Source organism: Papio anubis, chromosome 18 (assembly GCF_008728515.1).
Source record: "Papio anubis isolate 15944 chromosome 18, Panubis1.0, whole genome shotgun sequence".
Classification (NCBI taxonomy): Eukaryota; Metazoa; Chordata; class Mammalia; order Primates; family Cercopithecidae; genus Papio; species Papio anubis.
Genome location: NC_044993.1, coordinates 66,032,877 through 66,057,358, shown reverse-complemented (window position 1 = coordinate 66,057,358; position 24,482 = coordinate 66,032,877). Strand labels below are relative to the sequence as shown.

The 24,482-nt window shown below is 41.7% G+C and overlaps 1 long non-coding RNA gene across 1 annotated transcript in view; it reads left to right on the top strand.

The window, feature by feature from the left end:
* Positions 1-23,286, top strand: part of LOC103880292 — a 77,096-nt gene extending 53,810 nt beyond the window's left edge. Inside the window, exons 4-5 of the long non-coding RNA XR_641250.4 lie at positions 17,452-17,587; positions 22,689-23,286. This is a non-coding gene — a long non-coding RNA (uncharacterized LOC103880292). The remainder of the gene's footprint in view (positions 1-17,451; positions 17,588-22,688) is intronic.
* Positions 23,287-24,482: the final 1,196 nt, after the last annotated feature.

Genomic DNA, 24,482 nt, shown 5'->3' with positions numbered 1-24,482 from the left:
TTCTCTGTGTAATAATTGACTTGCTCTGTAATAATTGATTCCCTCAGTAATAACTGACTTTGTATAATAACTGATTCTGTGTAATAAATGGTTCTCTATAATAATTAAATTTCAGTGTAATAATTAACTCTGCACAATTGCTGACTATCAGTGTAATCGTGGACTCTGTGATAATTGACTGTGCGATAACGGATTCCCTATATGATAATTGACTCCCTGTGTGATAGTTGATCCTGTGCAATATTTGACTCTGTATAATAATTAACTCTGAGCAATAATTGACTCTCTGTGTAATATTGGACTCTGCCCATCAGCACAAACATGCAAATGCTTGGACTAGTGGAGATTAGAGTAATAGGGCCCTGCTGGTTGCAAGTGGGAGGAAAACCAATTCAAATCAACTTAGGATAGTAACAGGAGGAGGAAATAATTAGCTCACCCACCTGGGCTGCCCAGAGGTGAATTGGCCTTAAGTCCACATGAATCCAAGTGTTCACATGAGGTCTTTGGGATCGTGCACCTCTTTCCCTCTTTGGGCTCTTGGCTTTATTCCCAGATGGGTCCATCCTCTCCATGGTGGGAGATGACCTTAACAACTCGGGCTTCTGTGACACTTAGAGTACCTACCTGATCCCAGGAAATTTAATAGAGCAATGCTTTGCTTCCAGCATCCATGTCAGTTCCCCAAAGGAACTCTGGCTGGCCTGGTTTATGTGCCCACAACTGAGATGGTAGAGGCAGACACCTTGATTGACGGCTACATCATTATCACAGGGGGTGGGTGTACTTCACAAAATGAATGGATGTGGAGTAGAACAAACAAGTAACAGATGTCTCCTCTTGTTCACAACCTGTGAGCTACCATCTCCTGAGGGGTGAGCATGAGCTGCAGGAATTTGTCCCAGCAAGTTCTTTAATCCTTGGGTGAACCAGGCACTGTCTTTAGAACAGGGACATGATTAATATCTGTTATAAGCATAAAGAAAACAATGCAAAGTCATTTAAAATATCAAACTTACAGCAATATTTTGTCTTTATGAATTTTCTCTATCAATGGCTACTAAATATGTAACTACTACCTGTAGCATACCATAATATATATTTCTTCTAAAAAGCTCCACATGAAATACCTACAAAGCATTGAAATACATGTTTTACTACCAATTGGGGCCTTTGACTCTATGAGATTTTTTTCAATGAAAGTTTTACAATATAGATGAAAATTTTGAATTATTACCCAAAATTAAGTTGCCCTGACTGAGACTAGGAAAATGAACCTCAAAGAAAATCTCAACTGTCTTTATGCCCCTTCATTCTCCTTTTGCCTGGTTAATCACTACGTATCTTTCAGGTCATAATATAAACATGACTTCTTTGAGAAAGTCTCCTTCTGAATTCTCTAACGAGGCCTGTTTCCCTTTTGTTGTATCTCTTATAATTCTATGTACCACCATCAACCCCTGCCCTCAATACGTGCACTAACATGTATTATAGTTGTCTATGTGACCATTTGAACACTCTTTTTTTACTAGATTCCAAATTCCAGGAGAGCAGGGTTGAACCCGGTTGTATCCCTGGGACCCTAGTTCAGTGTTTGGGACATAATAGATGCTCACCAAATATTTGCTGAATAGATGTATGAGTCCGTAAGTGCATAAACACCAAAGGGTAATCACAGAATCAAATCCAATTTTCTTCTTACAATACATAAAATTTGGAAGACAAAGTGCCCAATTTCTTATGATCGCTGGGACACAGATGCTAAAAGAGTTTACTATGTAACTATATCTTTCCAGTTCATAGGAAATTTTTGTTGGTCTTATAAATGCATTCAGAAGAAATCATGGTAAACCATCAGAGATGAAGGGAGAAGACTTTACGAGAGAGTGGGAAAGATAGTTCAAATAGGCTTGATTGGCCAAGTGTGGTGACTCATGCCTATAATCCCACCACTTTGGGAGACCGAGGCAGGCAGATCACAGGGTCAGGAGTTCGAGACCAGCCTGGCCAATATGGTGAAACCCCGTGTCTACTAAAAATACAAAACTTAGCTGGGCGTGGTGGTGTGCGTCTGTAGTCCCAGCTACTCAGGAGGCTGAGGCAGAAGAATCACTTGAACCCCAGAGGAAGAGGTTGCAGTGAGCCGAGATCATGCTACTTTACTCCAGTCTGGGCAACAGAGTGAGACTCCATCTCAAAAAACAAAATAAAATTTAAAAAAGGCTTGATTGACAGAGAACTTCAACACTATTGTCTAATTTAGAAGAATAAAAATTGAAGTTTTGCCACATGCGGAAACAGAAATCTTAAGTCAGAGCAACATAAAATCCTCCCAAGAAATAACTCTTGCTGACCCTTTTAGTGGAGACCAGGCCAAATAGGTTGTGAAACCACAGATGGAAATACTGCTGCCGAAACCCAATGCCAATGGTAGTGAATATTCCCATATTTGCCTGCCCAGCATGTCTTCTGCTGAAGAAGCAATGACTCTTTTGAAGAACCCATTTCATAAACTTGGCACTGGCTCAGATTTCCCACCTACCAGGATACGTATCCCAAGTCAGAGGGCTTCATCTCGTGGGTCACTGTCATTGGTCCTGAGATGAACATGTGATCTGAGCTGAGCCACTCAGAGTCTTCTCTGGGACTTTTCTGCCAAAGATAAGAAGGAAGTTACTCTCGTTGTGATGGGTGGGGTGAGCTCTAATATATGGATTTGGGAAGGCTGTGAGCATGACACCTGCTGCATGGGTGGACCCACCTGAGGAATGAAAAGACAAGAATGCATGATTGCATCCTCTGGGACCTTGGCTCAAGTAGATGAGCCTGGTGGAACTTGTTAGTTATTTGAGTCAATCAATGAGTTTTTTGTTTTGCTTGAGTTACGGTTCTGTGACTTATGACTATTAAAACAGCTGTAGTTTAATTTATGTTAATGTGAATGTAAACATTTCTTGGATTGGATGAGTGGTGTTCTACAATTGCTGAGGCTAAGACAACCATTTTGTAGGCCTATCCATGACTGGTCTCAAATGGGCTATTACATAGTTGTTGCCATGTTTTAGGTTTCTGTGAGATTCTGCTACAGTTGTTGAGTGGTCCACTAAATGGTATATAACCAGACAGTGTGTTCAAAAGGCATTCTGAGAGTGCAGTGTTTTTCTTTTTTTAAATCTTAGAGAAAAAGTGGGACATTTTTCATGTCTCTGGAAGCTCCATTATGATGCATTTGGACATTTTTGATAAAATTATGAGGCATAAAAACTTAGAAGCATTGAAGATTAATTTTCCTCCATAAATATATAGATCATTGTCAAATTCTATATGACTAGTTTTGCCCAGAGCAAAAAATATTTTCCATGTAATTTCATAGCAATATAGAAGTAGATAATGGGACAATGGCATTGAAAAAGGCTTTTATGGATTGTAAGTGTCAGGTTAACATTCACAACCTGATGAATCAAGCAGAAGCTGCTGTTAAAATGTAGGGCTTTGTTGTTTTAAAGTTAAAAATAAAGTTGGGAACTGGTACAATAGTAAAATTAAAGTAAAAGAAAATAAATAATCCATATCTCTTCTGTTCTGTTTAAATATTAAAGTGTCAGCTGCAATTTTGAAATGACACAAAGAAGCTTGCTGAGCTGAAAAAATGCTTCATTTGTTGGATTTCTATGCTGTCTGAACTACAATTTTGTCTAAGGATGACTTTCTGGTTAGAGGTGCCTGAGTTGTATGGTCTCTTACAGGTTAAGAGGCAAGAACACCACACAGCTGATGATTTTTGTTTCTTCTAATTCCTCTCTGACCTCGTGGCCTCTTCCAGGAGTGTACTGTTAGGTGCCCAGGAGAGTGAAGTCACTCATTCTAGTTGGAATTGCAATTCCATCCTAAAGCCTCCAACTGCACTGTTTATCATGGCCAACTGGTCATTCCTTCTTCATGGGATTCCCAGAGGCCAAAAAGTCAGTATCTTAAGTACTTCTTTTCACATGTGGCCATCAAGGTTCCTTGCTCAGACCATTCAATCCCTTGAAACTTAAAGTCTTGTGCATAAGAATGGCTACTGATTTCTGAATATTGGTGTCTTTGTTGGAATCCACTCAGGAGCTTTGATAACTGGAAATGCTGCATCAGACATCCTGGCATGGCATGATCTGGCTGTGTTCTCTCCGTGTTGAATTGGCAGCCTTGTTGAGAAAACCATGAGGAAAAGTAAAGGAATATTGGAGCTTTGCTTTTCTTGAAGGTGTCCCAGGGTAGGATTCCAAGAGCCACAGGGCTCTGGTGGAGCAGTAGAATGGGGAGTTCACATGGTCAAGCCAAGGTACCTAGGAAGCATCAAGAAACCAAGCTGCCCTAGATCCGAAGGCAGATATACAGGGGGTAAATCTCAGGGCCAAGAATTTGGAAAAGGGTTGAGATAGTATTGAAGCAAGCAGATGCCAGAAATAAAAGAGGAGGATTCTAGAACACCAACAAAGATTGCCTTTGTGGTATCTATTTATAGTGGAACTTTTATTATTTTTTTTTAACATCAGAACTCCCTTCCTCCGTGTAGGGAATTTTCCATTGCAGAAGTTTTTGGAGAGGCAGAGCTCACTTCTCACAATAGAACATAAAGTTTTAGCATACTAATTTTTCCAAAAATCCCTGAAGCTAGGACAGGGTTTCTCAATCTCAGCACTGTTGACATTTTAAACAAGATAATCTTATGTTGTGGGAAGCTGTCCTGTGCATTGTAGGATGTTTAGCAGCATCTCTGTCTTCTATGGGTGAGATCCCAGGAGAACCCCTACCCCTAGTTGTAACAGCTAAAACTGTCTCCAGACATTGTCAAATGTCCCCTGGAGACAAACAGTCCAGTTGAGAACCACTGGTCTAGAGGGCGGCTCATGATCTAGATTCAGCCGATCAAATGCATTCTTCTCCAGAACTGGGAGCTTGAGAGTCCATGAAGAAGCCTCCAGGAAGTTTATCACCTTCATTAGCAATGAGGGCTGCACCACCAGCAGCACCAGTAGTAGTCAGTTCTGAAATTATAGCAAACTGCAGGTGTCTTTGATAGGAGATTCACCAGTGTCCAGGGCCAGTCAAACTAGCAAGCATTTAATGTCAGTGATGTCACCAAACTAGTTCAGGACCATGATATTGGCTGAGGCACATTCTGCCTATATCCTGGAAGAAGGGAGGAAGGGAGGAAGGGAGGAAGGAAGGAAGGAAGGAGAAGGGAAGGAAGGAAAAAGAAAGAAAGAAAGAAAAGAAAGAAAGAAAGAAAGAAAGAAAGAAAGAAAGAAAGAAAGAAAAGAGAACCTAGCTCTCCAGTTTTTCTAGTGAACAACCAAAATAATCTTTCAGTAAATTGCTTATCTGCTTAAATGAGCTATGATCCATTTTGGTTGCTTAAACTAAGAGCCATAACAAATAGACCATCCCCTATATTTAAGTGGAAAAATAGCCAGATCCTCGGACAGCAAGGGAACTCAATTCAGAGGTCATGAAAGAAGATACACCTAGCTGTATTCAGGTCTGAAGTCCAGTGGATGTCGAATGAAACAAATACGCCCCCAGGAATTTTCTCCCCTGCTCCACTCAACTTTTGCCTAACCTACCTCTGAAACTTCAGGAGATATACAAGAAAATGGTGCATAGATGCTCTCTGCAGAAAGCTTATGTATTTAAGAGTGCATTAGGAGGCCAACTCCCTGAGTTTACACATAGGCATGTAATAGCAGGTAAGTTTGGATACCTAACTGCCTTGTAATTCAGTCTCCTCATCTACTCTACAAAATGCAAGTGAAATTTCCAGTGTTAAAGACAATGGGAAAAAAAAAAAAAAAAAAACATGAAGGATGACTGGGTGCCATGGCTCATGTCTGTAATCCCAGCATTTTTGGAGGCCGAGGTGGGCAGATCATTTGAGGTCAGGAGATCAAGACCAGCCTGGCCAACATGGTGAAAACCCATCTCTACTAAAAATACAAAGACTATTAGCTGGGCATGATGGTGCGCTCCTGTAGTCCCAGCTACTTAGGAGGCTGAGGCAGGAGAATCAATTGAACCTGGGAGGCGGAGGCTGCAATGAGCCGAGATCGCACCAATGCAGTCCAGCCTGGGTGACAGAGTGAGACTTTGTCTCAAAAAAACAAAACAAAAAACACCCAAAAAAAACCATGAAGGGGTTCTCAATTGATTTTGTCTGCTCTGCATACGTTTATCCTTTTTGGTTTGTTTGTTTGTTGTTGTTGTTACATCACATCAATTTCCTTTTTCCTTAGGTGAATTGTCTATGTGTGGGAAATTGACTGAAGCCTACCAATCAGCATTTTCTATATCCTAAACCACAGTGATCAGTTTCAGGTGAAATCATGACTCAAACTTGTCTAATCGGTCAGTTTTTGAATGCTAGCTGAAGCAAGCAGCAAGAAAGGTTGACTGTTCCCAGGACAGTTTCTGGGGGCTGTAAATATAAGCGTGATGCTTCTGGCAACCTTCCTGCTATTGTGAGGAAGGATTAGCTTGAGAATGGGGTAGTAAAGAGAAAAGTGCAGCAGAGAGAAGAGAGTAGAATACAGTTTTTTTTTTTTTTTTTTTTGAGACGGAGTCTGGCTCTGTCACCCGGGCTGGAGTGCAGTGGCCAGATCTCAGCTCACTGCAAGCTCCGCCTCCCGGGTTCAAGAGTAGAATACAGTTTGATATCTGCATTTGAAGCCCTGGATCCAGCTGTACCTTAAGCAAGTACTAGCCTCGCAGTTCCCAATGCATTCCCCAATGCATTCCCCTTCTTGCTTAGGGCAGTTGGAGCTGAGCTTCTGTCTCTTGCAACACAGAGTAGCTGAATTACATTGCCACCTAGCGCACAGGGAGCCCTCACTACAAAGGTACCAACAGTAAAACCACAATAAATGTTTGAAGAACTAATCGTGATGATTGTTCTTTGATTTCTGTTCCCGGCATCTGGCACAGGAGACATCAATAATCACGTATTGTATTGGAGTTTAATTGCATGAATGCAAGGAGCCAGGTCTCAGGACATGAAATGATGAATTTCCATTTGTCAAGGCTACCGAGTTGAGACAGTTAAAATCTTTGGGGTAAATGAGCCTCTTGCACTTGCACAGAGGACATTTGTGCTTCTCAAACACTCTATAGCTCTCCAACTCTGTGGGGATTAAGGTTTGTATGTCCAGGAAGGTATTTAGAATGCTTTTTTTTTCCAGGATGCTTTTAGGGTAATGAAATTGCGACAAGCAATACCAACCTGGGAGTGTTGCCCGAGGCTCAGTCACAAGTCCCTCAGCCTCAAACTCTGCAGCCCGGAGCTCTAACATGATCTCTGGCATAGAATGTCCATATTTAAAAGTCACTGCCAAAGGACTTTCAGATCAATATTATCCCCCGGTAGCATTTCCTCACATATTACATTAAAAAGACTAATTCCTTAGAGAGTTGTAAAGATGTTTTAGTGCAGAGCATATATTATGAATGTTTCATCGTTATTCCTCAGGATTTATTTAACATTTTACTCGACAGTCCCTTTGGATTTTTGATTGATTACTAGGCAAATTAGATAAGAAAACTCTTCCTGTAAAAGATTCCCATGCAGCATCCATAGCCGTGGTGGTGATAACGACGATAGCTTAGTGCTTCTTGTGTCAACAACCACGCTAAGCAGTTCACACACACTGCTGTCATTTAGTTTTTACCCCATTTGAAGAAGATATTATCTCCACTGTACAGATGAAGAACTGAGCTTTAGGGAGTCCATGAGTCAAAGCCAGGGTTTGTTGAACTTCAAAGCCAGTGTTTTTAATACATGCTCTTTTCACAGTCACTTAGTCCCCACAATGTTATCATGAGGTGGGTGGTCTTTTTATCAACCCATTGTACCAAAGGGGTAAGAAATATTCCTTTTAATCCATTGTCTTTAATACTGGAAATCTCACCTGCATTTTGTAGAGTAGAAGAGGAGACTGAAACATAAAGGAGTTATGTATTCAAATGTACCTGCTATTACATGCCTGTATGTAAACCCAGAAAGTTGGCCTCCTAATGCACTCTTATGTATTTAAGAGTGCATTAGGACTCTACCAGTAGAGACTAGTTTGATCCCCAATAGCTGAGATCCTCAGCTAGTGCAGGAGACAGTTGTACTTCATTGTTACCTGATACACCCTGATTCTCAGTGTGGATACCTTGAGATTACTGTTGCCATGAAAAACAAGTTTCAGGTTCAACTATGACAGGAAAGCATTGTTTACTCTCTTTTCTGTCTTTGGGATTCACAAACATATGCCCCAGTGAAAGGTTCTGAGACAATCTATGGAGAAGAATCCGGTTTTAAGTTTATTTTACAAATGTGTTTGGAAGGATCAGGTTCTGGAACTTTTTGGTTTGTTGGTTGTGTTTGTTGGTTTCCTCCTTATAGCAACAACTTGCTTACTTGAGTATATTAAAAGAACAATCAGGCCTTCAGTGGGATCTCTTAACACTCCTCAGGCAACACTACGGTGAGAGGGTGGGCTCAGTATAGACATAAGAAACCCCATGTGTGATGGCAGGTTCTAAGTTTCTTTACTAAGTAAATGACAATCATTAGATTGACTGACTCATTTTTCTTCTCTCCCTGGAAATATTATCCTAAGGGATAGGTGGCATATATTCTTACTGGTGATTCTACTAGAATCTAGAGAGGACTGACAAGTAGTTCATCTTCATCTGGTTTTCGAACAATTTTATAAAGTCTGTAGCTCTACTTTTCAGTATCTCAGTGAGTTTGCAAGTCATTAGGATTCTTGATGCACAGGGTCCAGTAGATGTAGAATGAAACAAATATGTCCCCAGGAATTTTCTCCCCTGCTCCACCCAACTTTTGCCCAACCTACCTCTGAAACTTCAGGAAATATTCAAGAAAATGGTGCATAGATGCTCTCTCCAGAAAGCTTATGTATTTAAGAGTGCATTAGGAGGCCAACTTTCTGGGTTTACATACAGGCATGTAATAGCAGGTACATTTGGATACATAACTCCTTTGTGTTTCAGTCTCCTCATCGACTCTACAAGATGCAGGTGAGATTTCCAGTATTAAAGACAATGGATGAAAAAAAACCATGAAGGGATTCTGAATTGATTTTGCAGGCTCCACACACATTTTTCTTTTATTTGTTTCATTTTTGTAGTTATTGTTGTTACATCACACTAATTTTCTTTTTCCAGTCAGCCTGGACCAGCGGTTCTCAATGGGAGTGATTTTTTTTTTTTAAGCTGCCCTAACCATTGTCCCCTTCCAGGGATTTGTCCTGTTAATAGTTGATATAGAAAAGTTCAATTTTAAGAACAAATATAATTATTGTATCCATAATAGAAGGAAGATAAAGAAAAATCAAAATTTCTCAATGGAAGGAGAAAAGACACCAGGAAAATGTAACTACAAGGTGGAGAAGAATTAGTAGTTCTTTCTTTTTTTATTATTATTAAACTTTAAGTTCTGGGATACATGTGCAGAACGTGCAGGTTTGTGACATAGGTATACATGTGCCATGGTGGTTTGCTGCACCCATCAACCCATCATCTACACTAGGTATTTCTCCTAATGCTATCCCTCCCCTAGCCCCTCACCCCCCACCCCAGCCCAGGTGTGTGATGTTCCCCTCCCTGTGTCCATGTGTTCTCACTGTTCGACTCAATGGGAGTAATTTTTAAGCTCTTCCCACTCCCACGGAGCATTGGGCCATGTCTGGAGATAGTGGTGGTTGTCACAACTGAAGGGGGGCAGTACTGGCATCTAGTGGGTAAAGCTAAATATTTTACAGTGCACAAAACAGTCCCCTGCAGCAAGCAAATGTTCAGACCAAAATGTCAGTAGTACTGAGGTTGACTCAGAACTACTGGGTTAGACCATGTGGCGATAACACATAAACCCTGCATGTTGGGGGCTTAACACATGTTTTTGCTATGTTTTTAGCATATGTTTTTGCTGTGTTTGCTATGTTTTTGTTTTTGTTTTCTCAAATATGCAAGATCTAATGGGAATGTTTGCAGCTTGTCACTCTTCTGAGAGATGCTTCTCCAAATAGTTTCTGAAGGATACAAACTTCCAAGCTTCTTCCATCATGTGAACTGCTGACTTAGAAGCCATAATTTCCAACTAGAAGTACAGGTGAAAGAATACATGGATGACCGGGCACGGGTAATCCCAGCACTTTGGGAGGCTGAGGTGGGCAGATCACGAGGTCAGGAGATAGACCCATCCTGGCCAACATGGTGAAACCCCAGCTGTACCAAAATACAAAAAATTAGCCTGGCGTGGTGGTGCGTGCCTGTAGTCCCAGCTACTCAGGAGGCTGAGGTAGAGGAATCGCTTGAACCCAGGGGGCGGAGGTTGCAGTGAGCTGAGATCGCAACACTGCACTCCAGCCTGGCGACACAGCATGACTTCGTCTCAAAAAATTAAAAAGAATACATGGATGATTGTGCAGATCTTTCAGGGCTCAAGTCCAGAAATGAGGTACATCCTTTCCACCTACGTTCTTGTGGCCAGAACAGTAATGTAGGTATATAAAGACTCAAGGGGTTGTGGGGCAGTGCTGGAAAATGGCCTTCCTGCATTTTCAAAAGGAAAACGAAATGTTTTGATGAACACATCATATCATCTCTGGCATGCACAGAAAGTTCATTTTGAATAAATGCTGAATAAATAAGGCACAAGAGCCAAAATGTTTATACAGCAATTAAACAGTGGCAAAACATAATTTTAATTTAAGAGACCAGCATTGTTGCTGAGAAAATAGTTCTCAGGTCCATGCATCAAGATTTAAGCAATAGAATTAATATTTACAAAGTACCCACTACTGTCACGCACTTGGACTGTGTTAGTTCATTAAATCCCTCTGTGATATCGCTATCACACCTGTTTCATAGATTAGGTAATTGAAAATCAGAGAGTTCAAATTCCCAGCGTGAGTGTACACAGCAAATAAGTTACAGTGTCAGTATCCAAATCAAAGACAGATTCCAAAACCCCTGTCCTTTTCTTTTCATCAACGTCTTTCCAACCAGCCTTTGTCATGCATTATTCCTATGACATATTCCTTGCCAAAATAGTCTCAGGAGCTAAAGCATTTGAAAACTTCTGAATGCTGTTTTTTGTTTTTTTGTTTTTTTCTATCTTGAAGCATCACAAAGCCTATTGGGCTATGTAAAGCATATACAGCTTATTTTAAAGAAACCAATTAGACCAATTAGATGAAAGATTCCTATATTTTCATTATACATATTAATATTCCATGCAATTAAGTAAAATAAGTCTTGGGAAATATTATTTTCTTGCAGCAGTTCTATTTGTAATTTGGAATTTAATTTTATGCCCACACCAATGCATGTAATAGGTACTATTATATATAAACCACTGTTTTTAGAAAGCAGTGTGGTGTACCTATAATGGTACTAGCTGGGCAATTCAGAAATAGAGGTCTGGTTCTTATTATTTTTAATTTTATTTTTTTAATTAGCACAGTGATTTTTCCCTAGATTTTATACTTTATTTGGTTAAGATATTGACTTTCCTAGATTTGGGGTTCATCATATATGATGGGGGGTGGTGCTGAATTAGTTAAGGGGTGGCAAGTAGGTCTTATCTTCTATTCCAAATAAAATATGATTGTGTTTTGTTTTGCTTCATCTGGTTTTATTTTGTTTATTTGGTGTCTCTGGGGATTAGCTTCCGTTCAGAGCCAGTATCAATTAATCCCCAAAAGAGTTTTACCTTTCATCAATTTACAGTCACATTAGTAAATGGCCTTACTTGTGTCTGGGGAAAGTTTTACTGAAGATTCACAAAACACACATGTGTTCACATTGCAGGGTCCTTTGGGGCCCCAAGGATGTGAGCAGGTTTAGTTCTAGCACCTGGATAAGAGGCTGTGAATCCTCACCCCGGTGACTTAGGTTGGGTTCCTGCCCACCAGCTTGGAGTCATTGCCTGAGTATGTCAGGAAGCCCCACGGTTGGGGCTGCCCTTGTACTTAATTCCTAAGGTCTTGTGACCAATTGTGCATTGTCACCTATCCCTAGAGGTCCTGCACTCTGATCACTACTTCATCTCTGTGGGTTATTCTGGTAATTGTACTCGCCTTGTGTTATGGGCTACCTGTTTGTGTCCCTGACAAAAAGACAAAAAATTAAAAATAAAAATTCCGAATCAAATATGTTGAGTGTGACTGCCCAGAACAGTGTGTTAACAAGGAATCTAAGTCCAGCTTCAATAGAAATGAAGAATTCTCTGAATGGTGCATAGGGTCTGCCTTGACCACAGATGGCACAAGTGATATCCCATGTGCTGTAAATTTGCTGTGTCTGAACTAAAGGAAGCCTGAGGTCATTTTCAATTCTAGTATCTGTGATTGCTGTGGAAAATTAGATAACGATATGCTCCTCCTCCTACCTACAAATACAATGTGGTGGGAGAACAGGGTGGGTCATTGGCCAAGCATAACCTACCAGGTCCATGGCATGTTCTAAAATCCAAGTACAAGGGAATGCGAACTCTCTGGATACATCAGAGAAATACATTGCTGATAGAGGTTGTAGGACATTTTGTAAGAAGTCAGATTTCAGCTAGATTCTGAAGAAAGTATAGGAGCTTGGCAGGCGGAGATGAGGAAAAGGCAGTCCAGGCAGAAGAAATAACTGCTAGCGGCTGACAAAGGAAGGTCTGTTTGATGACGGTGAATGCCCAGACTAGTGGGAGCATTTAGAGACTTCGGGCCTGGAGCAGGGACCAGGAGAGACCGTGGAACAGACTGGAGCCAAGTAAGTGGAGATCAGTTCTCCACGCACTCTGAATGCTAAACTCTGCAGGTTGCTGGCTTCCTGGTGTTCCTGTAGCTGTGGGGACTCATGCTGCTTAAAGCAGCCTCAATAGAGTGTCCTTGGAAGAACTGTCCTTGCTGGTGGCCTGCTCACTTGCCCACTGCTGACAGAGCTGGCTTGGGGCATCTGTCCCCTCTGCTTTTCCTCACCGCCCAGGGCTGCCTTCCTGGGACTGGGCCTAATGAAATGTTTCCCGTTTTAATTTCAGCTCTGCTGGGAGGAGCTCTTTTATCTCAGCTGCTTCTCTGCCATCAAAGCCCACTCAACTTTGACTAGCTGCCCGCCCCCTCGCTGGTCCTGTCCTCCCCAGAATCCTGCCTGGAGGTTTTAATTCAGAGTCTCAGAAGACAAGCAAGGGGGTTGCTTTTGATTGATCAGTCAAACACAATCCCCTTCACAATTGTCTTTGGAGACTCAGGCTCCAGACATGAAAGATAAAAACAAGAGATGCCAGCTTGGTTTAAGACGGAAGTTTGTGCTAGATCTTTCTGTTCTTCCTTCAACTCAGAAAATAAAATAAAATAAAATAAAAGATTTCTCTCTCTGTTCATTCCGTGCCTTGTTTCCTTTTCTACCCATCTTGCTCCATTTCCCAAGGGAATTTTTACTTATTTCAGAAGTAATAAAAGCCATCCAATCTTTACTGAGGTTCCTCTGATCACTTTATGTATATTCTAGGCATTCTACTTATATGACTTTTTTAATCTTAACCACTATCTGATGAAGTGGGTACCATTATTAACCCCATTTTACAGATGCAGAAACTGAGTCAGGAAGTGCTTAAGTAATACATCCCTGGTAATGCAGCTATTAAGTGATGAAGCTGAGATTTAATATCAGGCAATCTGGCTCTCCAGAGTCCCTGCTTTTTTCCAACATGCCATGCTGTGTCCCTGACATTTCACTTTTGAGGTGATACACTATATGTTGACTTACAGCAAGGAAATCTACTAATCTACTGAAACTTTTTTTTTTTTTTGAGACAGAGTTTCACTCTTGTTGCCCAGGCTAGAGTGCAATGGCATGATCTCAGCTCACTGCCACCTCTGCCACCCGGGTTCAAGCGATTCTCCTGCCTCAGCCTCCCAAGTAGCTGGGATTATAGGCACCCGCCACCACGCCTGGCTAGTTTTTTTGGTATTTTTAGTAGAGATGGGGTTTTACCATGTTGGCCAGGCTGGTCTCGAACTCCTGACCTCAGGTGATCCACCCGCCTTGGCCTTCCAAAGTGATGGGATTACAGGTGTGAGCCATCACACCCAGAAGCATTTTTTTTTTTTTGTCACTGATACATGGACCAAGAATGATGGGTTAAATGAAATGAAAATATGTAACCTCAAGGACTGAGAGCAACTTTGTGGGAGGTCTCCTAGGTGTGCCTATTTTAATATTTTAACCTAGAAAATAGACAAAGAAAATATGAAGGATTCTTCAACCTTCTATACTGCAGCCAATAGGAGAAGGATAAAAACGGGGTAAGGAATGAATACCATAGGATCGTGTCTTAGTCCATTTTTTGTTGCTATAACAAAAAATACCTGAGACTGGAGAATGTATAAAGAAAGGAGGTTTATTTTGGCTCATGGTGCTGAAAGCTGAGAAATGAAAAATCTGATGGCCACACCTGATTGGCTCCTCGTGAGAGCCTCATGTTCATCATAACATGTGGGAGAAACAGAAGCAGAAGCGGTTAAGCAAAGGGCTAACCATGGGAGGCAGCTTCACTGATATAGTTTGAATATATGTTCTCACTAAATCTCATGTGAAATTTTAATCCCCAGTGTTGGAGGTGGGGTCCAGTGGGAAGTGGCAGCAGATCCCCTATAGCTTGGTGCTTTGCTCACCACAGTGAGTGAGTTCTCATGACATCTTGCTGTTTAAATGTGTTTAGTATCTCCCCACTCTCTCTCTTGCTCCTGTTCTCTCCTATTCCTATTCTTGCCGTGTCAGACACCTGCTCCCCCTTCAACTTCCCCATGATTAAAAGCTTCCTGAGGCCTCACCAGAAGCCAAGCAGGTGCCAGTGCCATACTTCCTGTATAGCCTAGAGAAGGGTGAGTCAATGAAACCCCTTTTCTTTATAAATTACTCAGTTTCAGGTATTTCTTCATAGCAATGCGAGAATTGCCTAACACACTCACTTTGTAACAACCCATTTTCATGGGAACTAATCCATTCCCTCAAGCACTAACCCAGTCTCACTGGAAAGACATGAATCCTTCTTAACAACCTTATCATCTCTTAAAGGCACCACTTTTCAACATGGCTGCATCAAGCACCAAGCCTCAACATGAGTTTGGGTGAGGACCAACCATATTCAAACCGTAGCTACAAGAAACACTGTCATAAGAGAAGGGAACTTGGCTAATTTAAACCACTTTCTATAGCTCCAGCTAAAATTTGGGGCTGATAAAATATTAACGAGTTGCATCTAATATGATTAAATTTTCTTTGCGTAAACAAGCTCTAACACTCACATCCAAAACTCCACTTATAATGTACATGGAATGCAGAAGCCAAAAATCACTTGGAGACTATCAAAGAAAAATAAAAACTGAATACACTGAGAACACAAAATATCCCCCATGGGACATCAGACATCCCCAAAAGTGTCTAGGTTCTTAGATGGCCAGAGAGTTCTATTCCAGACACCAATACGTGGCCCACAGACTGGAAACAACTCACTAAGACTTTCTGGTTTGACCTGCACAGGTTTTGTTCTAATTTTATTATTTGAAAACACTTGAAATTTGGAATCATTTACATCCTGTTGATAACATGGCAGATTCAGAAAACCGACTTTGAAAAACCCTTAGGAACATACTTCACTGAAGGTATTGAAAAAAGTTGGAACTCAGTAGCAGCTGCATTTTATGGAGGGTCTGTGATCTTTGGTTGACAAAGGGCCTTGGCACTTCCTTTTTTTTCTTCAGGCAACATGCTTTTTACTCATGCACTTTCTTTGCTGGGGTCTTATAGATCCCACAGGAATATCTGCTGTAAGAGAAGTGATAAAATTATCTGCTTTTTGCTTGTTGGGCTACTCCTAGACTGTGGTGTTTCACTGTAGTCAGGAAGGACCAAGAAGAGGCAGAGCATATACAAGATTGAATGATGACTGTTTTCTGTTGACCTAAATGTGACCAACCAGAAGCTTCAGGAAAATTATCGTCCCAAATGTAAAGACTTCTTGGACAAATCTGTTAGACCTGGACTGGGTTGTTTTAGGTGACAGAGGGCTTTCTTACGGGAAATTAATAAACTGGATCTGGTTGTGGTTGTTTTCAGAAGATTGTAGACATTCTACAAACACCATGGTAATAATCATTGCAGGTAGGAACCATCAATAGATGCTAGAATTAGGGGAGAAAAGTGCAGTGACAACAGGATATGTGTGCAGTCTCAAAGCATCTCCCCACAATATACTTACTAATTAAAGAGGGAAAAATGTTCACTTTGCAGTGGAGAGGTCTGACAGCTATTGCCTTAGCCAAGAGACGAGGGTTAACATCACCAGTAATAAGACATATCAACATCATGATACCCAGGCAGAATGCACTGGGGAGTGCACATCATTTTCTGTGGTATTCTTGCCTGAAATGCAAATCTTCCTTCTAATTGGAAGCATCTAATGAGGAAACATCAGATAAACCCAATCGAGGGGGGCATTTTACAAAATAACTCCACAGTACTCTTCAAAAATGTCCAAGTCGTGAAAAACAAAGAAAGACTCAGGAGTTGTCACAGATTGGAGAGGTCCAAGGAAAAATAATGAATGAAGTTTGAGAGCCTGGATGAGTTCCTGGAACAGAAAAGAGAAATCAGTTGAAAAACACTATTGAAGTTGCAGTAAGATCTGCAGATTAGTTAATAGTATCATATCCATAATAATTTCATGGTATCAATTGTGCTATGGTTATGTAAGATGTTAACATTAGAGGAAGGTGGTTGAAGCATGCGTAGAACATCTTTGTACTGTTTTGCAATTTTTCAGTGGGTCTAAAATTATTTCACTGTTAAAAAATGTTTTAAAGATGCTGTCCAGCAGATTTATCACATGTAAAAATAAAATTGATTTTTAATGTTGTTTTTTCTCTAGTGTTGAATGTCTCCACAAGCATTTCTCGTCCTTTTCTCCTGAACTTTCTTTCTCGACATTTTCTTTTAAACTTTGCTGGTGCAGTGGCTCACACCTGTAATCCCAGGACTTTGAGGGGCAAAGGTGGGAGCATCGGTTGAGCCCAGGAGATAGAGGTTACAGTGAGGTCTGATGGCACCATTGCACTCCAGCCTGGGTGATGGAGCAAGACTCTGTCTCTAAAAATAAAAATAATAAATAAAAATAAAAAAGATCTTTGGGTCCAGATTACTTTTTAACCTAAAAATTTCTGAATCTTTCTTTGACACTTTTGAAGGGTACTGATGAGTTGTTTTGTAAACCGATGTATTTTCTCTTTCTCCTCCTCCTGCTCCTTTTCTCCTCCTCTCCCTTCTTCTCTCTGTCTCACAAGCACTTTTTAAAAATCACTAAAACACTTGCCGGATTCTGCCAGAAAACACTATAAATTATCCTGTCCTTTCTAGGGGAGAAGATGCAGAGAAGAACCAGCAGCTTGGAGAATAAAGAAATGGAGGCTGAGGTGAACCCAGGAGGGCATTTTCAGCCTGATACCATCATCAGTGATACAAAACTGCCTCGTGCAGAAGGAGAAGCAAACAGGTACACCAAGCACCCAACAATCAGCTATAAGAAAAAAGTTCCAATTATTTTCACAAATTCTTGTGGAGATAGAGCCCTATTTGTTGGTAACCAGTGAACTATGAAATCAACCAAGATAACTTTGTTCTACTGTATTAGTCAGGGTTCTCTAGAGGGACAGAACTAATAGGAACTAATATACATATGGGAGTTTATTAAGGAGTGGTGACTCACACAGCCACCAGGTGAGGTCCTACAACAGGCTGACTGCAAGCTGAGGAGCAATGAAGCTAGTCCGAGTCCCAAAGCTGAAGAGCTTGGAGTCTGATGTTCGAGGGCAGGAAGTATCCAGCACGGGAGAAAGATGGAGGCCAGAAGATGAGACCAGTCTACTCTTTCCATGTTCCTCTGCCCACTTTTGTTCTGCAGCTGATCAGATGGTGCCCCCCCAGATTGAGAGTGGGTCTGCCTGTCCCAGTCCTGACTCAATTTTTAATCTCCTTTGGCAACACCTTCATAGATACACCCAGGAACAGTGCTGTGCATCCCTCAATCCAATCACGTTGACACTCAGTATTAACCATCACATCTCCTAACCATCACTCTCCTTGTAACCAACCTCCTGTCACCTTAGTTGCTCCCCCACTAAAGGTTGCTCTACTTATCCCACTCAGCCTCCTGCAACCTAAGCACGATCAGCCAGTCCACAGCAAAGCCCTCCCCTTCCTGCTTGGACTCCGACAATCAGTGCTGGTCAACCTCAGGAATAGGTGGCTTCGTTTTCCTGCTAACCTTCACCACCTCTTACCCTTTACCTAAATGGGGATGCCTGCTCTTTCCATTAGAGTCCAGTATCCTGTATAAGGCTACTGCTAAATAGAGATGGCACTTCTTTCCACTAGGGCTCCATCACCCCTTTTAAAGCCACCCCTCAATAGGAATGTCCACTTCTCCCCACTAGAGCTGTGGCCGCCCTTCCTTGGGGACACTGCACTTACCCACTCAGGCTACAAAACCGTGCTCTGCTGTCTTCCTTATCCTGTTCCAAGCCATTTGCCCCCAGCCTCCAACCAGGATGTCTATATTACTCAACCCCAACTAAAGTGTTTTTTTGTTGTTGTTGTTGTTGTTTTTCTTTAACGTCTTGCTGAGACGCCCAGGCTGGAGTGCAATGGTGCGATCTCGGCTCACTGCAATCTCCGCTTCCCAGGCACAAGCGATTCTCCTGCCTCAGCCTCCAGGTAGCTGGGACTATAGGCATGCACCATCATGCCCAGCTAATTTTTGTATTTTTTTAGTAGAGACGGGATTTCATCATATTGGCCAGGCTGGTCTCAAACTCCTAACCTCAAGTGATCCACCCGCCTTGGCCTCCCAAAGTGCTAGGATTACAGTCATGAGGCATCGTGCTCAGACCTATCTAATGATTTTTGGACTGAGGCAAGGGAAGACAAAGAAGGAATACTGTTCTTTGCTTTTGTCTTCCTTTTTGTGTCTGAAAAACTCCTCTAAAAATATGCAGGTGTGTGTCTGCCCCCCCGTTCAACATCAAACTAAGCTGGTCCTACCCTTTTGCCAACAAAGATGAGTTCAGTCCAGGTCAGCCTGGGCACTGCAATAGCTTTTGCTCCTCTTTTCCCTCTCCCAGACTCTTTCTATTGTCACCTTGGCTTTCACTGCACAACAGCCTAGGGGGTAATGTAGCAATGAAAAAAATAGGACTAGGGGGTGCTGACCCTTTCTACAAGGATCTTTGATGGCCTGGGGAGCTCCTTTGTGTGACTTAGAAGGATGCACTGTTTCCTCCAGGAAGACACAGCCCCATGGTAGGGTGCAGAACTTAGGAGCCATAACCGGAGTGTGAATTTACTCCCCTCACTGCACAACTGAACTCAGGAGACTGGTCCTGCTTATTAGCTGTGTAACAGCGCAGCCTTGAGTCATTGACTTAATTTTCTAAGACTCACTTTCCTCATATATAAAAATTAGAGACATTTAGAGTACCTATCTTAAAGGGAGGTGGTAGAACTAAATGAAGTAAGACTTTTCAAGTATTCATCGCCATGCCTAGCCTGTGGAAAGCACTCGATAAGTTGCTTTTACGCAGTCTCCACATCAAGCCTGCATGAGGTGCACACTTCAGACTTCATCAGAGTCTTTCTTTCCCCCTGGCTGACTGGTAAGGGCTATGAAGGCAGCACTTATGTCTGACCTTTTTTGTTGTATTATCAGCACCTAGTATGGTATCTGATATACAGTCAGTATTTGATTAAAATGAATGTATGAATGAGATTTTTGAGATCAAATGAGATAATATATAAGTAAAAGCCTGCACATATGCTAATAGTAGGTGTAGATTGTTTACCCTTCCTCCCTTTTGAAACTCACAAGAAGTGTCAGAGACTCTCTGAAATGGTCTCACCCCTGCTTTCAACTTTTTCCCAGGGCTTCAAGTATGTATACTACAATTTCTAATTTCTACCAATCATCAAATAATTAAGTAGATAGTTCATCATCTTTCACAGCACTGGACTGTTTACACATATGTGTATGAAGATCACAGTGTGGACCCCAGCCTTCAAGGAGGCCCCAGTGATGCCTGCTCACAAATTTGTGCCTTTGTGTAGTCCCCTCCCATGCTGAGTCAGGTCCGGGTACTGTGACTCCTAGAGTATAGAGTAGGGGGTGGTGTGTAATATCTAAGGCAAAGTTATAAAAAGCATTATGGTTTTTCTCTTTGCTTCTTTTCTCTCATTTGTTTTCTATTTTTTTTTTTTCTTTTTTCATTTTCTTTTTTTTTTGGAAACTGAGTCTTGCTCTGTCACCCAGGCTGCAGTGCAGTGGCATGATCTTGACTCACTGTAACCTCCACCTCCCAGGTTCAAGCAATTCTCCTGCCTCAGCCTCCCAAGTAGCTGGGATTACAAGCATGCACCACCATGCCTGGCTAATTTTTGTATTTTCAGCAGAGATGGGGTTTCACCATGTTGACCAGGCTGGTCTTGAACTCCTGACCTCAAGTGATTCACCTGCCTTGGCCTCCCAAAGTGTTGGGATTACAGGCGTGAGACACCGGACCTGGCCTCTTTGTTTCTTACATAATTGGCTCTGGGTGAAGCCAGCTGCTATCTTGAAGACACTGAAGCTGTCCTCTAGAGAGGACCACACACTGAGGACTTTTACCAACAGTCAGCACCAGCTGCCAGTAATATGACCAAAGCATCTTGGGAGTGGCTCTTCCACCCCCAGTCAAGCCTTCAGATGACTGTAGCCCCAGCTGACACCTTGGCTGAAACCTCAGGAGAGATCTCAAATGAGAATCTGCTCCAAAAATCCTCAGAATTTTTTATCTCTTACATGTACCACAGAACATGTGAGAGATAATAACCTTTTGTTGGTTTTGAATCACTAAAGTGTTGGAAATATTTTGTTATTCAGCAATAGATCATTGGTACAACGTGTTCTAATTTTTGAAGGCAGAGCTTCAATTTCTCATTTTCTGCCCAACTGTCAAATCATGTGTTCCTAACAGTGCTGAAAAAATTTATTTATGTATTTGTTTTAGAGACAGGGTCTTACTACGTCACATAGGTTGGACTGCAGTGGCTCCATCATAGCTCACTGTAAACTCGACATTTTGGGTCAAATAGTCCTCCTGCCTCAGTCTCCTGAGTAACTGGGAATACAGGTGTGCACTACTATGCCCAACCAATTTTTAAAAAAAATCTTCAAAAGTGTCATTAGTTTACTTACTAGGTGCCTCTGTGTTACACACTTTTAGACACTCTCATTAATCATCAGTGCATTACTATGAAGTCATCTACTATTAAATCACTTTTCAGATGAGAAAACTGAGGCTCAGAGAGAATATATTGCTGAAGACCGTACAACCAGTAAATAGGGACAGCCAGAATTTGGATCTGGTGCTGGCTAAATCCATGGCTCATGTTCTTAACCATGGTGCCAGATTGTCTCACTGCTAAATTGTTAATGATTAATTATCAAGTTCTGGGCTAAGTCTCTAACATGTAACATACATTATCCAATCTGACCTTCACCACTGTGAAGTCATTTTAAAGATGAGAAAACCACGGCATTGGAATTCAGGGTCCAGTGTTTTTTGTGTGTTTGTTATTGTTTTGCTTTTATTGTTGTTGTTTTTTGAGACAGAATCTCCCTCTGTCACCCAGGCTGGAGTGCAGTGGCATGATCTCGGCTCACTGCAACCTCCGCCTCCCAGGTCCAAGCGATTCTAGTGCCTCAGCCTCCCAAGTAGCTGGGACTAAAGACGCCCAACACCACGCCTGGCTAATTTTTGTATTTTTCATAGAGACGGGGTTTCACCATGTTGGCCAGGTTGCTCTTGAACTCCTGACTTCAGGTAATCCACCCACCTCGGTCTTGGAAAGTGCTGGGATTGCAGACATGAATTACTGCACCCAGCCTTCAAGTTGCATATTCCTATGTATCGTTTGGGGGAAAAGCATCATGCAATAAAATTTGCCACATCCTTGAGATGGTAAACCACATGACCTTTCTGTATATCATTCACAGTGACTGGAAACAGGCTAGGCACATAGGAATTGTTTAGGAATTACTTAAGGGAAAGAAGGGAGGAAAAGAAGGGAGGTTGGGAAGGACAAAGGGAGAAAGGAAAAGTTAAAAAGAATTATAAGATTCCCCTCAAGTCCAAACCTGGAGCGAGTGGGCAATGAAGAGATCTGGTTGCTCTAGGATCTCTTCAGGGATGGAGAAGAATTATAGATCAGGGTTTGAAACAGGATCTTAGTAGGTAAACACGTGACAAGGGCCTGGAAATGCATTAGAAGGAAGTGGTGACTTAGCAGTATGAAACACACTCGTCCAGTTTAAAGAAGGCCGATCTTTTCCACTTAGCCCATTAGACAACAGATATGCTGGCTCAATGTTACAGATAGTTCCTTCCTTCCTCCCTCCCTCCATCCCTCTCTTCCTTCCTTCCTTTCTCCCTTCCCTCCCTTCCTCCCCTCCTTTCCTCCCCACTTCCTTCCTTCGTTACTGAAAATCTGAATTTCTACGTGAAACCTCCCTTTCTTTAAGAGTTGACAGCTACTTGTTTTTATTTTATTTTTTGAAACACTAGGTGGACCAAACAAAATACGTCTGCAAGCTTGTAGTGACCAGCAGGCTGTAAGTGACTGTGGTCTCGGCTGTAGAGAAACAAAAGGGCAGGAGGTAGCCAGACTGAGAAGGACCAACTGCTACGAGAGAGAAGAACAAAGAGAAGGAGAAATCAAGAAGATTGTTGCTTGATTTTCCTCCCATCTTGTAACTTACAACCCAAAATCTTGCTGGTATCACCACCAGAAGGTGGACTTGGGTGGGGCTGGGAGATCTTTGGAAACTTGTGGGTGAAGAATAGCCAGTGGCCCATTCTGGCAACTGTTGACTTTGTACTCTCTGTTCTTGGGGGAGAAAAAGTGTTGTCAAAACAGAAAGAAATTTTATCCCAGCAGCCCTTGGTAGGACATGAGATCTATTCTTTGTTAAAGAACGCCTCTGATCGCTGATAGCCTTTTTTTTTTTTTTCCCTTCTTTTCCCTTTTGACTGTGGGACAGAAGGGATTGAGCACAAACCAGCAGTGAATGATATCCCTCCCAACTTTGGGTGATTATGTTCGTTAATAATGATTATCGCTTCTATGTAATATTTGCATGATAAACTATAGACATCTGGTGGAGTGTGCATGTGCGCGTAGTGTTTGTTAGAAAACAGAAGCAAGTTAAATGCTGATGAAATGTGAAATCTAACCGTTCAGACTAAAAATAAAGTCGGCAGGCTTTAGGATTTCTGCATGCCAGCAATTCTGAACTGCTTACATGCACCGTCTTAGTTACCGTGGAAACACTTGGCTGTGCATATACAGACACAGAGTACACAGTTTGTGGGCCTGGCCCCTGGGGGTCCCATTACAGAATTTTGTATGTTTAGAGATATTTTGTAATAAGGCCCCTTGTGTCACTTATTAGTGATAAAACGTACAACTGCCTTCATCAGCATCAATCTCAAATTTGTTTCTTATTGAAATGAACCAGCACGCTTTCAGGTAAGACAGAGAGTGTGTATATATAGATGTATATGATTTTATCTTCCCTAAAGTGTTGGGTTATAGTTTAACTTTCTTTTATTTTTTTTCCTCCGGAAATTCTCTCTCTTTCTTTTTCTTTATCCTGCAGAATCGACTGAAATTTCTAGGTGATAGACAAACATGTATTTCTCAAGGCCAAGCTCAGAGGCAGAGATACATTGAGGGGAGCATGAAGCCTGGGGTTTGCAGGGTGTTTTCTCTTAAAGTGCAGATTTTAGATAATGGCTGATTTTCAGCATCACTGACATCATGAATTCCAGGAGTCCTGGATGGGAAAGCCTTTATCCAGTTGTAAATGCTGTGTTGTTTCGGCACCATTTGAGTAACATTCACTTAAAGGGTCTAAAAGTAAAGACATGACTCTGATTTTTTTTTTTTTCATTACCTGCTCTATGTTGCCAGGACCGAATGACTCCCGTTGATGTTTACTTTCTTGGTTCTTTTCGAAAGTGTTAATCTAAATGTCTTCGGTAGCAGAGAATGGAAGGCTCTCCTCTGTTAATGGTTTTCTGCCTGTTTCAGGAAGGCCTGCAGTTTAACACTCCCTGGTGGATTCTACAGAGTTAGAGGAAGGACGTGCATTGCAGAAACTCCAGATAGCCTGGCGCTTTCTATGCAAGTCCAGCCACTAGCTACAGACGCCCTGGGCCACACTGACTGGTCTGAGTTTGAGCTGTTCTTGTAAATTGAAACTGATGCCTGGTGGAGCTGGGAGATCTTTGCTTCTGTAGTTCATCAGAGCTGGGGTGGAATACTGGCTTTGCCATTCTTTCATCATGACCTTGAGT